Here is a 17645-nt window from a genome sequence, read left to right on the forward strand (position 1 = left end):
TGGTTTATACAAATAATTTCTCACAGGTTATTGATTTAAACCACTAAAGTTTGAAAAATCAATGGTTTAAACCAATAATGTGTGAGATGTCATTGGTTTAAACCCCTAATATTTTAGAACTCAGTTGAGAAAACTCCTAATTTTTCAAATATCAATGGTTTAAATCAATAGTTTCTCACAGATTATTGGTTTACACCCCTAAAGTTTGAACAATCAATTATTTAAACCAATAATGTGTGAGATATCATTGGTTTAAACCCCTAATATTTTAGAACTCAGTTGAGAAAACCCCTAATTTTTCAAATATCAATGGTTTAAATCAATAATTTCTCACAGATTATTTATTTAGACCCCTAAAGTTTGAAAAATCAATTGTTTAAACCAATAATGTATGAGATATCATTGGTTTAAACCCCTAATATTTTAGAACTCAGTTGAGAAAACCCCTAATGTTTCAAATATCAATGGTTTAAATCATTAATTGCTCACACATTAACGGTTTAAACCAATATTTGTAAGAAATCATTGTTTAAAACCTCTAATATATTTAAAATCAGTTGTAATGTTTCAAAGATCAGTGGTTTAAACCAATAGTTTATCAAAAATTATTGGTTTAAACCCATAAACTGTTGAAAATCAATGGTTTAAACCAATAATTGTTAAGAAATCATTCGTTCAAACCCTTAGTATTTGGGAAATCAATTGAGAGAACCCTTAAACTTTGAAAGGTCAATGGTTTAAACCAATAATTTGTCAGAAATTATATGTTTAAAAATATAATATTTCTGAAATCAGTTGAGATAACCTCTAATTTTCGAGAAATCAATGGTTTAAACCTATAATTTGTGACACATTATCGGTTTAAATCCCAAAAGTTTGGAAAAAACAAAAAAATAATGGTTTAAACCAATATTTCTTGAGAAATCAGTTGTTTTAAACACATAACTTTGAGAAATCAGTTGAGAAAGCCCATAATTGTTAAAAAATCACTGGTTTAAACCACCATTCCATTGCTTCCTTTGTAGGGGCATAAACCATCATTCGATTGGTTCACTCCAAAGTACCATTCCATTGCATTGCACCAATACTAACCTCCCTTCCATGGAAAGGTATGTAGTTCCCTTTCCATTCTCCTCTCTTTCCATTTTTAGCACAGTTAAATTGCTTTAAACAACTTCTAATCAGTGTTTAATTTTGTCTTTACAAGAGAGAGGAACGAAGGGCTTCTTTTGTCTTACACATCGACGGCATTCTAAAGGATGTGGTATCATTTGAATACGTCGGCGGGAAGATGTTGCCTCTTATTGTGGGTCGGAGAACAAAATATAGAGATTTTGACAATCTAATTCATAGCAAAATTGGGACCAATCGAAGTGAGGTTTCTCTATCTATAAAGTGTCGATATATTTTCGACTCATCTCAGATCATCTTATATGATATTCGAGATGACGACGACCTTGATCTAGTAATGATGCTCTTTGATAGTACGGTCATTAACACTTTGAGTGTATATGTAACTAAAGAGTTCAGATTCGGAGGAAACAATTCTCCCGAGCCTACGATCCCTTCCTCCTTTGCAAAGGCTTCGAGGCCGAATATTAGTACTGTCCCCGTGGTTCCTGCATTACCGATTCTAACGGCCGTTGCTCGAAAAGAGAAAAGAACTCTTGGCGGTATTCATACCATACATCGGTAAATTATAGTATTGAACAATTGTTGGGTGCGATTAATTTTCATTCGTTTCATTTGTAAATCAATTACTTTAACTTTAATTAGCTACCGATCTGCAGGTATGAAGTGGACTTGAATCAGGATTTTGAAGATCCCACTTTGAATGAGACCGACGCGACTGAGATCGAGTTTGAGAAAACCCAACCAGGCAGAAACGATTGGGACTTGTGTAGGGATTTTGGAGGTGATATTCATGCTATGATTTGGTTCGACCGAACGATGGCAGTAATAACGACGATGAAGAGGACTTCGGTGACAATGATGAGATGGGTGACGAGGAGGATGAACCTACTAATTATCTAGGCGATGCTTTGGAAAATACCAATATAAGGCAGCTGATGGAAGCGGATGAAATGTTTATAGGTGGTGATGAAGTAAATGTGATCGTGGGACCTGAGGATTTCACGGTCGGGGCAATGTTCTCAAATCTTAAAGTCTTTCAGAAGAAAGTCACAGAGTATGCAATCCGGCATCGGTTTGTGTTTGTCCCACAAGAGACAAATCCCACAAAGTACGGTGTTAGATGCAAGGATCGTACATGCCCATGGCGTATCACAGGGACCACTTATACATATTATGTTAAGGTAAAAATATTTATCCCTCAGCACACATGCTCAAGCACAATGAAAGGGAACGTTCATCCCATGGCCACTGCAAAGTGGGCTGCTGAGTGCTCTCTAGCCTTATTCGAAAGCCCAGAAGATGTTAGGGCTCCTATGATAAGACGGTACATCAAGGCCCACTGGAGTATAACAATGTCGTATCGAAAAGCCCACATGGCAAAGATGATCATACAGGAAATTATGTATGGGAATGCCAAGGCGTCATATCGCATCCTGCCTGCATATATTGATGAGTTGGTAAGAAGGAATCCTGGCACAGTAGTGCGGTTGTGCCGAACTCGAGAGCTGCGGCCAAGAGGGGATGATACATTTGGGCGTTTCTTTTGGTCATTTGGCCCTAGCATTAGTGCGTTCAACCAAATAGTTAGGCCCTCACTCTAGTTGATGGGACCCATCTGCGGGGGAAGTACAGGGGGACTCTACTAGCCGCAACTGCGATAGATGGCAACAATGGGTTATTCCCGCTGGTACTTGCAGTAGTCGAGGCCGAGACGTATGATAGCTGGGTATGGTTCCTGCATTTGTTCCGTCAGAATTTTATTTCGGCAGGACGAGATGTCATCACGATTGGGTCCGACCGGATGAAGGGGTTGCCTAGAGCCATAGCGGAAGGTCTGCCAAGGTAGCACCATTTCTATTGCATCCACCACCTCAGTGCCAACTTCCATGAAAAATTTAAGAGTGAAGATCTGCGGAAACCTTTTATGAATGCTGCATATTCCCTAAGGGAGGGTGCTTTTAAGGATGGTATTGAGAGTATTAAAAGCATGAGTAAAAGCGCAGAGAAATGGATATCGGAGATTCCTAAATGAAATTGGGCCAGCGCTTATTTTGAAGGTTCTAGATATAACGTGCTAACAACTAACACAGCTGAGAGCTTCAATGCACTTTTAAATGGCGCAAGGGAGCTTCCTATTGCAGCACTTGTCGAACAGACAAGATGGAGACTATCTAACTTCTTTCAGTACCGTCAGAAGGCAGGTACCGATGAACGTATTCTAGCAGGTGCTTATATGGCGCACCAGTGTGGTTGGATCGTATATGAGGTCAAGTCCAAGTACCACGTTGATGAGGTGGACTTAGAAAAGAAAACATGTACGTGTCGTTTGTTCCAAACGATGGGAATGCCGTGCTCCCATGCGATAGCAGCCATGAAACTGGACCAACGAGACCCATACAGTTACTGCGAGGAATGGTATCATGCCGATACGTATCGGAGGACTTACGATGGAGCAATTTATCCCACGTTAGACCGATCGCAATGGCCGGAGCCTACCCATCCTTTGCCGTTGGTATTGTCGCCAAAATCAAGACGACAGCCAGGCCGACCGAAAAAAGTGAGAACGGAGAGAGGGATGCAAAGAGGAGTGCACCATAAGTACGGTACTTGCGGTCAACTTAGACATAATAAGAGATCGTGCAAGAATCCGCCCATCGTAAGTCCTCAGCCAAACGCGGTCCCAATCGGGCCTTCCGCACCAATGGGAAACCGGTATGTAATTTTTTAACTTGTGTTTTCTCTTATATTATGATCATCGATATAATCCGTGCCCCAGCTTTAAACTATTCTTGTAAATTTTATTGCAGGCCTGTCGTATCCCGGCCGCCTCCGTTCTTTTAAGTACGATTCTTTTTTGTATTTTTGGGATCATTTGAATTGAAGGGACTTGGATTTCGTTGATAGAAACTGTTTCGAGGGTCGTCATCTAGACGCAGCTCCAAAACTTCTGGTCTAAGGACCAATGAACCACTGCGCAATTCAACCAGTGAGGATTCATCTGAAGATTATGAAGTTATATGGGAATGGCCTAGCATTATGTGTAGATATATTTTTTGAGAAATTTTATTGTTTTATACCCTATAATATACAGCCTTCAATTTGTACCTAGAAAATGGTTGATTATATAACAGCTCCGGCATTGGATTTGCGCGTAAGAAAATTATTTACTCTCTATATTTCTCTCCATGAATGAAGTTTGCAACACAGGTTTCATTTTAGATGCTACTTTCATGCCATTTGCAAATGGGGTATCCTTGATCTTAATTGCACTGGGGGCAATTACGAAGCCAAGTTTTGTTCTGCCTAAAATGGGTATCCTTGATCAAGCACACTCACTGTCAAAAAGTATAAAGCTAAAAAAGTATCCAACCATCATATAGCAGCTATAGAAATATAAAGCTAATACAGCCCAAAACATCCACAAAGAGACTCCGAATATAGCAAAGCAGTCGGACCCAAAAAAGAGAGCCATCAGCAAATAACTGCATCCATCTACTGCTCTAGAGGAGGTGGTGGCGGATAAGAAGAGGAACTGCCCGGGTGCTGACTCAACGGACCGCCGGAGAGGTACTGATAAAGGGTAGAGAACTGGGCGTCAACGTGAGTGGAGAGCGACTGAAAACGAGTAGACATCTCTGTGTCAACATGGGTAGTGAGCCGCTCAAACTGTGTGGTCATAGATCGCTCAAGGGCCTCCTGCATGGCTGCGAAACCCTGAGAGAAATCCGAAGAGGCATAGGGCGCCGCAGGGGCCTTAGTGTCCGGACCCTCATCGTCTTCTTCTTCATCAGGGTCTACGGTAACTTCTTCATCAGGGTCAACGGCAACAACTTCTTTCGCAAGTGCCATGCGCCGGAAGGTCCGATCATCAAAAGGAGCGGTGGGAGTGTCGATGGCCTCACCCTCCAGAGTGATACCGAAGTGGCAAAATACACAGGTAAGGAGCATGCCATACGGCAGTGGAGCGCGGTATCGAGAAAGAGTCTGGAACATGAAGCGAAAGATGATGTATGATAGACAAAGCCGGCGACCCTCAAGGATGCAATATATGAGGTATGCCTCAAGGGGTCGGATGGCATCAGTCATGCCACCGCGTGGGGTGAAGTTGCTCAACATGAAGTTATGAAGCATTTTGGCCACGGGTATGAGGTCAGAAGTTTGCACAAGCATGTTGGGCCGATAGCGCTTAGTAATTCGGCTAAACACAGTGTCGTGATCAAGATCTGGGAGGGAATGGATCCCATTGCCTAGCCAAAAGTAATGGTCAAAGCCGTCGGAAATAATTGCGAGAATCTCAACAAGTTGATGAATATTGAGTTTGATGGAGGTGTTCTTGACACGAGATTCAATTTGGAAGTAAGAGGGAGTGATAGTGAGATTGGAATAGAAATGACGAACTAACCGAGGGTAGACAAGCTCGTGGAGATGAAGAGATTGGGTCCAGCCAAGGGCATCAAATCGTGCTTGAAGGTCAAAATGTTGGAGAACGTCGGGCTCAATGAATCGGCCGGTGAGGATGCCCCAATTAGCCAGTTTTGGCCATGTCTTCTTGGCTTGGGCGGAGGAGAAGTATGAATTGGAAATAACCTCAGTTTTCGGAACCGGAGCGTTAGCCTTGGCTTTCTTTCTTGATGGTCCTTCATCGTCTCACCCACCGAGGAACCACCAGGGTTTGGATTTTTTGTTCTTGGCAAGGTTGGAAAATTAGGGTTTGAAGAGAAGGAACAAAAAGAGAGAAAGAGGGATTTGAAGCCCTAAATGGAAGAATATGATGAAAGAAGGGAAGATAAGGAAGAAAAAAGGGTTGGATGTAGGATGGAGAGGAGAGATTGGGGAAAAGAAGAGGAAGGGACACCTAAAAGATGGAAAAATGAGGGAAAGAGGAAAGGGTTTCAAGAAAAATGGTGTGGGTATGGTTTAGGAGAGAAATGTAGGGTTTGCGAAGGAAGAAGAGGATCGAGGATGGAGGGAGGATGGATGGGGGGATTTAGGAAAAAAAAACAAAAACAAAGGAGGTTTTTGAAATGGAGGAGAAAAAGGGAGAAAGAAATAAAATGAGAAAAACGAGTCGGTCCAGGCATAAAACGGGCCTGGGCCGACTCTCAGAGTTCCGAGAAAATAAGTCGGAATTCCGAGACCTTTTTTTGGGTTTTTGGGATACTGCGAAATTCCGAGCAAATTACTCGGAATTCCGAGAATTTCTCGGAGTTCCAAGCAATGTTTTCGTATGTTGGGGTTTTTTATATGGCTAATGCGGAATTCCGACCAATTTCTCGGAGTTCCGCAGATTTTTTTTTGTTGGTTGGTTTTTGTCATGGCTACTGCGGAATTCCGCAGTAGTGTTTGTAGGTTGTTTTTTTTTTTGAATATTGCCAACCAAGTCTGGGTTCAAAACTGATTATTGGCCACAAATTTACTTTTATAAGTTCGACTGAAGTAATCAACTTTCGGCTTACATTGGTTCTCAAAATCTAAAACAAATTTACAGAGTACAAACCATCATCCATATATTTGATAAGATCCACATATAGAAGAACAGAGATGTTTTCGTGTTGGAATGTGTACCACTTACATATCCGAGTAAAGCCTATCTTATTTACAACAGCATTTTCTGCTTGTTGATACAGAAAGACAAACCAAATACAATGTTGATATGAAAAATAATTTTTGGCATCTTCCCAGCCTTTAGCCACATATAAACATTAATAGGAGATTGTTTCTTATATCAAACTTAACATACACACCTACATTTGAAATGGAATTCAACCTCGCCAAGCCTGCCTGTTCATCAACTCCTACAAGTTCAGAACCGTGCCACACCGGCCTTCTAAGAAATCCTCCAACAATTGTCCTCTCATCAGCTCTATATCTGCCTGACTGAACTCTGGCGGAACGTCACGTGCCAGGCAACCCATCTCCTTAAGCACAAACAGCCCGCAATCATTGCTGTAAAACAACAACACATCATCGACCACGCTCTTCCACAATTAATTTAAACTTCTGAACTGATTTTAAGTGAAATTTAATACCTATTGAGTTGTAAGGGCCTCTTCTCAACTTCCACCACTCTAAACTTGCTTACATCCAACTCCCACATGCTTAAGTATATAGCTCTTCAAGGTATCGTATCTATAAAACAATCCATACAAGCTAAGGATTTTATATACATTGAAATATAACCAAGGAAAGTGGGACCCGAACTCACCAATGGTACAACATCTCTATAGTAGACCTGCTCTCTCAAGGAGTTGAAGATGTAGAACTTCTCATCCACCATATCGAGGACCAGGAGAATCCAATGCTGAGGGACATGCACTGGGAATAAGACTCTTTTTAGGGTATCCGGCGGGTACTCGTTTAAGCGTTTCACAAACTTCTTAACACTATCGGGGCCACTGTAGTCTTTGCTAGTTACACAATCCTACAAAAACAATACAAGAGAAGTTAATGGAGTGAGCAAAACAAATTCGAACCCTGTGAACAACCTATAAAGAAATGATTGGAAATGAAAAACTATCTATTCTTACATAGAGGAATGTAGTAATGGACACACAGGCTCTTTCTCCAGGCTTTCTGTTATTTTCGTCCTGGACGTTTAGATATTCAGCGTATACATTCATAACTTACGTAAAATAACATATAGAGATTTGAGACAAATATCGATGGTGAAAGAATTTAGCTCTAGAATAAATAACCAAATTATTTTCCGGAGAACTTAACCACTCTATGGGGTTGTTAAGGATAAGAAAGTCCTCGGCACACAGGAACTCGTCGTTGAGCTGTATAACTCGTTCGCTGCAAAACACCTGATACTTTAGGATTTACAAAGGCTAGATAACTATATTGCAAAAGGGCTTCAATCCGATTTACCTTAGGGAAAGCGCAAGAAGCATTGGGAGCAACCAATGGCATTGCGGCTCTGCCACCACCAATGCTCTATCATTGACCTTCTTAGTCCCCAAAGTCGTATACGGCGAACTAGTGTATTGAGAGGGTTTCCTTTTCCTCAAACGCAGCTTCACTCCTCTCTCAATACTCCAAATCACTTTTGCCACAGGTTTCAGTGGACTGTCGGGAATGGAAATCACATTCCGCTTTATTCCCTCCTCTAAGGAATCCTGGCTGGGGATGACTACCACCCCTCAGTCATCCCCTCCCATCATCTCCTCCTCTCCCTCATCCTCCCATTCGGCCTCCATTCCACCCGAGGCAATGATCCTCTTAAGCTCGGCTATTTCATTTTCATGTCGTACTGACCTCCCTTCAAGTTCTCTAACCCTCTCCACTAACAAATCAAAATCAGCCTTGCTTATGGACACATACTCTTCCTTCACTTCCCTATCAACATCTCTTTTTCTCCCTGTCCTCCCCTTAAAAGGTATGCTCATCTGAAAAGTGGAAATGGAAAATTAGTAACATATCACTCAGAGAATGGACTCTATAGTAATTGAAAATAGACTTAAAATTCAGTACCTTTAGTAACATATCACTCAGAGACGCTATTGTTTCTTCCTCTAAAATTTGAATGTCTTGGAGGCATTCCTCCTCTGTTGGGGCGGTCGCAGAAGCTTCTTTGTTATAAAGCTATGAATAATAGAGAAAATTTAGATAACTTGAATATGACGAGCTTATGTAAGAAAGACGGGAGTTGTTCCTTACCACTGTGATAGTAGCAGCCTCTTTGTCCTCATCTGCTGCGGCGGATACGAGACCATCTGAAATGGGAATGTCGTGGACGACATGTTCTGTCTTACCAACCTACGAACAATTAATTAAATTTAGATAATCTGAATATAACGACCCTATGCAAGAAAGAGAGGATGTTCGTTACCTCTCCCATTAGAGTATCAGCCTCATCGACCTCATTTGCCGTGACAGATACCAGGCCCTCTTCTCGAGGAGCGGCGACTGATAGGAGGCCCTCTTCTCAAGGAAGGGTAGTAGGCACCTCACAACCTGAAATCGAATAGTTAATCTCAGTTAGAAGAAGTGACTACTAGGGGAGTACAGAAGCTCTAGGTCTAACCTGGGTCTTCTTTAGCCTCCCATCACGGATCTGTCTGATAAGGGCTGCATGGTCACTCCTCTGTGTATCGATCCCTGTGATCCACTTTAATAGGCGTGGATGTGCATCTGGAGTTGAAGGTGCCCACAAGGTAGTATGCTCAAAGAGCCACACCTGGAATGAAGACAGCCAGTCAGCCTTTAGAGAACAAAAAACCAAACTTACAAAAGAGTAACACAATAGCGCATCCGGTGATATATCCTGTCTTTCCGTTTTTGGAATATGAATCCAATGCCTCTACCAAGAAGTCGTAGACAGGGTATGCCCAAGCAAATCTTCCCACGGTCTCTGCTCCTAAGTAGGGGAAGAGGCAAGATTTCGTCCTGTGATCCACAGGGCCAGCCCGGGCAAAAAGCATAGAGCAGCACAGAAGCAGCAACACATGTCTCACTGTTGCGTGGACCGATGCAATCTCATCCGATCTGGACTCTGCCCTTATAACATCTGCAATCTCACCAAATCTCGCCCAAGCACCGGAAAACCTCCAACCTTCGACCTCCTCTGTCGAATGCCACTCTATTCGTATTCTATCTCCTATAAGGCTTAGGCTCAATGCCAATGCTAAATCCCTGACCTCAAAGGGGACTAATATGCTACCTATTTTAAATGCCCTAGACTTGTGTATCCAAGATCGCCCGAGGACGGTCACTATTGCCTTGTGCAATTTCAGACCTTCCAGATTAAGCAAGGCCCCAAATGGTCCGCTCTCTAGCATATCGGTATGTGCTTTCCTCAACTCAAGGGACCTGAAGAAGTCGTCAAACTTAGAGAGACGGCATCTCGACGTAGCATAAGACGCCTGCAAAACAAACCATTATTAGATATATACAACATTTTAAAAAATACAAGGCTTAAAAGAATAACGGAGGCATTACGATGGTTTGATGAGATGATCACTAGGGGGAAAGATGGAATCAAATCCACTAAATCAGATTTGGACCTGTTCAAACATAATGTGATGAAAAAAAGTTAACAACTGATTTAAACCAACTAATTTATCAAATATTTCGGGTTTAAACCAATGATTTCTGATAAATTTTTAGTTTAAACTATTAATTTTTCAAGATTTAGGGGTTTAAACCAATGATTTATATCAAATATTGGTTTAAACCATTGTTTTTCAAAACTTAGGGGCTGATTTCCGAAATAAAAAGGGTTTAAACAAATGATTTCTCATAAATTATTGATTTAAACAATTTATTATTCAAGATTTAGGGGTTTAAACCAATGATTTCTCATAAATTATTGGTTTAAACTATTGATTTTTCAAGATTTAGGGGTTTAAACCAATGCTTTATATCAAATATTGGTTTAAACCACTGTTTTTCAAAACTTAGGAGCTGATTTCCAAAATAGAAAGGGTTTAAACAAATGATTTGTCATAAATTATTGATTTAAGCCATTTATTATTCAAGATTTAGGGGTTTAAACCAATGATTTCTCATAAATTATTGGTGTAAACTATTAATTTTTCAAGATTTAAAGGTTTAAACCAATGCTTTATATCAAATATTGGTTTAAACCATTATTTTTCAAAACTTATGGGCTGATTTTCGAAATAGAAGGGGTTTAAACAAATAAGTTGTCATAAATTATTGATTTAAGCCATTTATTATTCAAGATTTAGGGGTTTAAACCAATGATTTCTCATAAATTATTGGTTTAAACTATTGATTTTTTAAGATTTAGGGGTTTAAACCAATGCTTTATATCAAATATTGGTTTAAACCATTATTTTTCAAAACTTAGGGGCTGATTTCCGAGATATAAGGGGTTTAAACAAATGATTTCTCATAAATTATTAATTTAAACCATTTATTATTCAAGATTTAGGGGTTTAAACCAATAAAGTGGGAGAAATTATTGGTTTAAACCATATATTTTCAAAATATTAATGGTTTTCTCAACTGATTTTCGAAAAAATAGAGGTTTTAACGAATGATTTATAAGAAATATTGGTTTAAACCATCATTTTTCAAAACTTAATAGCTGTTTTCCGAAATAGAAGGGATACAAGCTGTTTTCTGAAATAGAAGGAATTCAAACCAATGATTTTTCAAACATTATTGGTTTAAACCATATATTATTCAACATTTAAGGGTTTAAACCAATAATGTGTGAGAATTATTGGTTTAAACCATATAGTTCTGAAAAATTAGGAGTTCTCTAAACTAAATAGGGGTTTTAACAAAATATTTCTATCAAATATTGGTTGAAACCATTATTTTTCAAAACTTAGGTGTTGATTTCCAAAATATAGAGTGTTCTCAACTGATTTGGGAAAATATAGGGTTTCCTAAACTCATTTTCTCAATTTTAAACCAATGATTTCTAACAAATTATTGCTTTAAACACATAATTTTTGAAAAAATTGGGAGCAATTAGGGGTTTAAACCAAACTTTAGGACTATAAACCATACATTTCTAACAAATTAATGGTTCAAACAAAACTTTAGGTCTTTAAACCATATATTTCTAAAAAAAATAGGGTTTTAAACCAAACTTTAGGTCTTTAAACCATAAATTTCTAAAAAAAATAGGGTTTTAAACCAAACTTTAGGGATTTAAACCATAGATTTCTAAAAAATAGGAGTTTTGAGAGAGAGAGAGAGAGAGTACTGATTTTTCCAAAACCCCTAAACTGATTTTCTCAAAACCCCTAATTTTTTGTTTCTAAACTGATTTTCTCAAAACCCTAACTTAAAATCTCAAAAAATAACTGAGAGGGAGAAACTACCAACCTGGGAGAGGAGGTTCGCTCAGAATCAGAGGCTACCGGAGAGAGAGGGCCGGAGAGAGGGAGAGAGAGGGTGCCGTCGAGAGAGAGGGTGTCGTTGAGAGAGAGGGCCGTCGAGAGGGAGAGAGAGAGGGTGCCGTCGCGAGAGAGAAACGCCGGAGAGAGAGGGCCGGAGAGATCACACCGACGGCCGACGAGAGAGAGAGAGAGAGAGAGAGAGAGAGAGAGAGAGAGAGAGGTGAAAATAAAAATGTTAACTTTTGAGGGGTAAAAACTACGATTTTGGACTGAGGGGTAGATTTGTCTTAAAAATCCCAAACCAATCACTATCACTCTACATTGGTCATTTACAACTCTCCCCCCTTGACACGTCATTATCACATTAAAGCCCTTTTTTTTGGTCATTTTCTCAAAGAAAAATGGTGTATGCTTATGCTTATACATTGAAGGTATCCAAAAAACTTAACTCTTAACTTAGGATAATCCTAAGCATCCAACATCATCCCACCTACTATATTAGTCATTCAATCAATGACAAGTAATTCATGATTAAGAAAAGTTAATTAGGAAATAGAGATTCTCGTCGATCGATCATTTCGATCCGTCAATCGAAAGGTAATGTACATATGTTGTGTGTTCGACGCGAGTGAAATAAAACTTCATGCCACAAATGCTGAGTGGTATGCGTTGTGGGTCCAGCCCATGTGTAGGCCCCACATCCACCCACAATAGTATCCTATTGTTAATAGGAAACCTAATTAAAACACGCAAGTGAGAGTCGGTGGTGGATGTGACCAAGTGTTCTTGGAAAACGGCAATATAGCAACAGCTGTGAGAAGAGTGAGTGGGCTGCTTGTTGACGTTTTTGTCAAAACGTAAAAAAGGAAAGAAAGAGAGAGAAGATAAAGAAGAAGAAAAAGAAAAGCAAGGGTTTTTTCTTGGTGGCTCTTTCGAGGGTTTTGTGTGGAATCAAAACCAAGGTTTTGGAGCGTTCTTCTTGGAGATTTTCACCGTGCCGTCGAATCCTTTCGTTGCACAGAGACTTTGCTAGGATTTGGGTTTCTTCGACTTGAAGATCGAAGTGGGTATTTTTTGTGAAAGTGGGTTTTGTTGTTCGCAATGAGGTAACCCTTTTATCTCCCTTATTTCTTGTATTGGCTCAAGTTTCAGGTGAAAACTTGAGAGAAAGACGTTGTATTACTTATTTGATTAGTGGATATTTCATCAGATTTGCCCCGTGGTTTTTCCCTCTTCGTTGGAGGATTTTCCACGTAAATCTTTTGTGTTCTCTTGTGTGATTGCACTCTTGTTGGTTTGGTTTCTTTAATCCACATATTTATTTGCTTCGTAATTAAAGTGGGTTTTCTTCGGCGAAAATCCCAACAGTATGGTCTCCAAACGAATTCTCACAATAATTGATTTTCGAGACAGTTGGATGATCGGGAATCCAATACTCTTCTTTACTAGCCAGTTCAAGCATTCTCTTTGACACGACTGCATTGAATCTCCTTTCCTGCACAATCCGAACTGCATTGAATCTATTGGTGCAAGTTTGGCCCATGAGCCAGGACCTGCACTGGCCTGCCCTGAGCCTGAACAGGGTATGGGCTGGATTTTCCACCCCTAAGAGCGGGCTTGGTTTCACTTTTGCAGCCCCAAGCCATGGACAGGTCGGGCTCAAGGTTGATACCTCAGGCCAGCCCAAGCCGGCCTAAGCCGACCTTGTTTACACTCTATGCCATATTTTGATATTTACACCAACCCAGCTTGTCTTTTAGAACTTAAAAAACTTATTACATTTTCCAAAATGCTCTTACAAGCCAATTAAAGAAGAGAAGACAACTTGGTTTGTGGCGTTATAAAAACTTGGTTGTGCTGATAACATTTTCTTTGGGTGAATAGATATATGTTCACTAGGGTCAATCAGGGCCAGCTCGGCCCGGCCCTGCCCAATTAGGGCCAATCAGGGCTAAGCCCGGCAAGGCGGGCTTGGGTTGAGGTTTCTTTGGTCTTGATTCAGGGTCAAGGCAAGACGGGGCTAAGATAATCGGATCCAGGGTTGGGCTAGGGTTTTGAAAAGCCCAGCCCAACCTGACCTGGTGCAACCCTAATTGAATCTACTCGAACGACCAGTAGAGTAGAGGTAGAGGTAGAGTTGAGCTACAAATTCTCACAATAATTGATTTTTTAGGCAATTGGATGATCGGGTATCCTAGTATCCCTTTTCACACATAAAAATTGTGAGAAAAATAATAAAAATAATTCATAAATTGAAAGTGTTGTGATTGGGTTGGAGTTTTCATGGGGTTTTGGCGCTTAGAACATGAGCTCGATTATTTTTTAGCAGCGTTAGGTTTTGATTTCAATTTAGATGGATTCTTGTAGTTTTTCGTTTCAATTGAAGCTCCTTGCATATTTAAGCACAAAATTCAAGTATTTTTGTCACTTATCATTTATTTAAAAAAAATAAAATTAATAATATGCAGCTAACTGTGGACCACAAAAAAAGGCAACCTTGACACCTTTAACTTTGAGTCCAAAAATCTGTTTTGAACTCACAACCAATTCTCAAAATTCGAAACAAATGAGGCCAAAATCTTTTGTTTGGTTGCCAAAAATTTTTTATTCTTGGGACTTTTGTGGGATTTCCTTAGGAAACCCACGTTTGGTTGGTGGGCCCAAAATAATCCCACGAACCAATATAACCCAGTACGAAACCCCAGGAAGGAAAAATAATACTCCCAGGAACCAAAATAATCCCAGGAACCAAAAATAAGCTTGAGAAGAATTATTTTCTTCCCAACAGTTCAAGCAACCAAACAAAGCATTTTTTTCCCACCAAAGTCCTGTCAACCAAACATGGGATTTTTATTTTACAAGGATACTTCTAAGACTTTTTTTTCCTACCAATCTCCTTGGATTTTTTTTCTCCCACATAAATCCCAGGAAAAAAAAAACCCGGCAACCAAACAAGGGAAATGATATAGTCACCTTCTTCAAAAAATCATATCTCCTAATCCGCTAGTCGGATTTAGATGATTCTTAATGCGTTGAATTCGTATTCGAGTGACCTATCCAATCCCATAAAACGATCATTCGAAAAAATTCAAAAAGAAGATCAGATCTGCCATTTTCTAAAAACAGTCCTATGTCTATTAAAATCACAGAAAGACTAGGAACCTCGGATAGCCGGGATAAACGTCCGGGCTCACAGCGGGTAACCGCATGATCTATCTTTGGTTCGTTAGCCTCCTAATTTATTCCCTAGTTTGATCTGATACCACTTGTTAGAAGGGTCGTATCCCCGAGCAAAATCACTATGTGCAATGGAATAAAATCGCAAAGCATACGAATTAATTTTTAATTTTGCCCTTAGCCCAGAATTTCTAGGAACTAGATTATATTTTGGTGATAAAATAAATAGATAAAAATCATACCTCTGTAGTAATTACCACAAAGAAGATCGTCTGCTTTATCTACTCCCCGAATCGTCACGAACGAACTCTTCTTCATGAACGTCGCAAGTTGATCCAATGGGATCCTTTGATATTTACACAAAGGGATAGAACAACTCTTGTTCTATTTAGGGATCTGATCTAAATCAGTTCTAATGGATGTAATTATCTTAATTGTAGATGGAGCTTTAATGGTGAAGAACTAGAAGTAATGGAGAGGGAAAGAGAGAGGGACGTCTTATGGGAGGTTTTCCAAAAGAAAATATCTTCTTGTAAAAAAAAACAAACGTCCACCCTTGCTTATATATTTGAAATTTGTTTTCTTTTAAAACTCTATAATATCTCACTTAGATATTATCCAGTAAAAGTTGTAAGTTTTCAAAACTTTTAGAAAACTAAAAATCCCAAACGTTTTGGCTTCCCAATATGGGGGTCTTTCTTTGCCCATGCAATTTGTTTGAAAATCTAATCCCAAAAAAATCCCCTATAAGATCTCCCTTCTATATCTCCAAGAATAAGGGTTTCCTTATACAACTAGATTTGCTATTTAATTATACTAGGATAAAAATAATAATAATATCTTCCAATAATAACCTCAAATGTTGGACGAATTCCATTTTTAGGGCACTTTGACTAACATGTCATTGATAAAGGCATGATTGAAGATTTCTACCCATTCATATATTATTCTTCTTCTTATTCTTTATGTAAAGAAAATCAAAACTATGTAAGTACATCTATATAATGAAAAAACACACAGTATTAAAGCCAACTGGCTTGAGAGCAACTTACTGAAAACTCCATACATGGGCCAATTAGAAAGCATAATAAATCACAGCATTGCACGTAATTAAAGGTAAAGATTGAACTCATATGTATCAATGTCTATGATATATGCAAAATCGAATGATTAGTCTGACACTGCTTAGTAACCTGGATGTATGGTGCATGCCCTGCATGTCATTCACACCAAAGGCAGTAGAGGATCACAAAATTGAGTTCTATTCTTAGAAAGTATGGGAAAAATGGAATGAATGGTGGAACCATATAAATGTGCAATTTTTCTACTAAGTTTCCAATTCAAGTTTCTTTTATGGCATGATGACAATAGAATCAAGTTTAAGGGAGAAAGATAGGACAAATTCAAAAGAGGATTCCTTAATTAAAATATTTTTCTAATTTTCCAACTTAGGATAGGATGCAAAGTTTAAGTATGGGGGTACTCTAGTTTTTCTATTTTGAGTGATTTATCAAAAGAAAAATGATTAGAAATTTTTGGCTTTATTCTATAGTGAGATTTGGAAAGAAAAGTTTCTTTTTAGAATTTTGTGGGTATATTCACTGCAAACACTCACAAGACACAACTCGTCCACTAGGGTAACCTAGGAGTTTAAAGGCTTATTGCACGTGCTAAGTGCAATTGTGATTCCTACGAAAGTAAGTTAAGATTTTATTTTTATTTTTGTTTATTTTTTATTTTGTCTGCTCGAGGACAAGCAAAGCTTAAGTATGGGAAAATCTGATGAGCACAATTATGTGTTAATTTTAGGTAGGAAAAGCATGCATATTTTATTGTTTAGAGCAGTACTACTAAGGTATTTTTGTGTTTTTGGTGTTTCAGGGTCATATTGGGAAGATGGAAGAATTTGAGGCTAAAAAGATAAAATTCCAAAGAAAATATCAAATACGGGAACACTACCATTGTGGCCCATCATTTGAGGGGTTTAGATCATTTTATTGTCCATCAATTGGTTGGTTCGGATCAGTGTATGGAAATGGTTTAGATAGAGTGATCAATTATCATTACGTTCCAACGAATTGAGCAGTATAGATCAATCAATTGGATGGTCAAGATTGGCCCATGGAAATAATTCACAGACCACGGCTCGTTTAGATGGTGACCTATCATTTGGACGGGCTAGATTATCCAATGAGAACTGTTTAGATCAAAAATTGGAAATGATTTAGTGAGCATAACCCATGAAAGCAATGACCCATCAAGATGGATAGCTAGGATCATCTTAGTGAAATTTGAGAATACGAATTCGTCCAATTTGGGGTGGGACCCACCATTTTCAATAAGTTCAAATTTTCCAAGGAGTTTTGGTAAAAAAGAAAGTGGGGCCCACTACATTGAAATTTCAATTTTTAGTCCAAGATGGGATTCACGGACTTCATCCTCTTTCTATATATGAATTCTTTAATCATGAATGGGTCCCACTTGGCGTGAATTTAAGATGGATTCATATATCTC

Source organism: Tasmannia lanceolata, unplaced genomic scaffold (genome assembly GCF_043159265.1).
Source record: "Tasmannia lanceolata isolate RefF3 unplaced genomic scaffold, GAP_Taslan_0.1 ptg000026l, whole genome shotgun sequence".
NCBI classification, from domain to species: domain Eukaryota; kingdom Viridiplantae; phylum Streptophyta; class Magnoliopsida; order Canellales; family Winteraceae; genus Tasmannia; species Tasmannia lanceolata.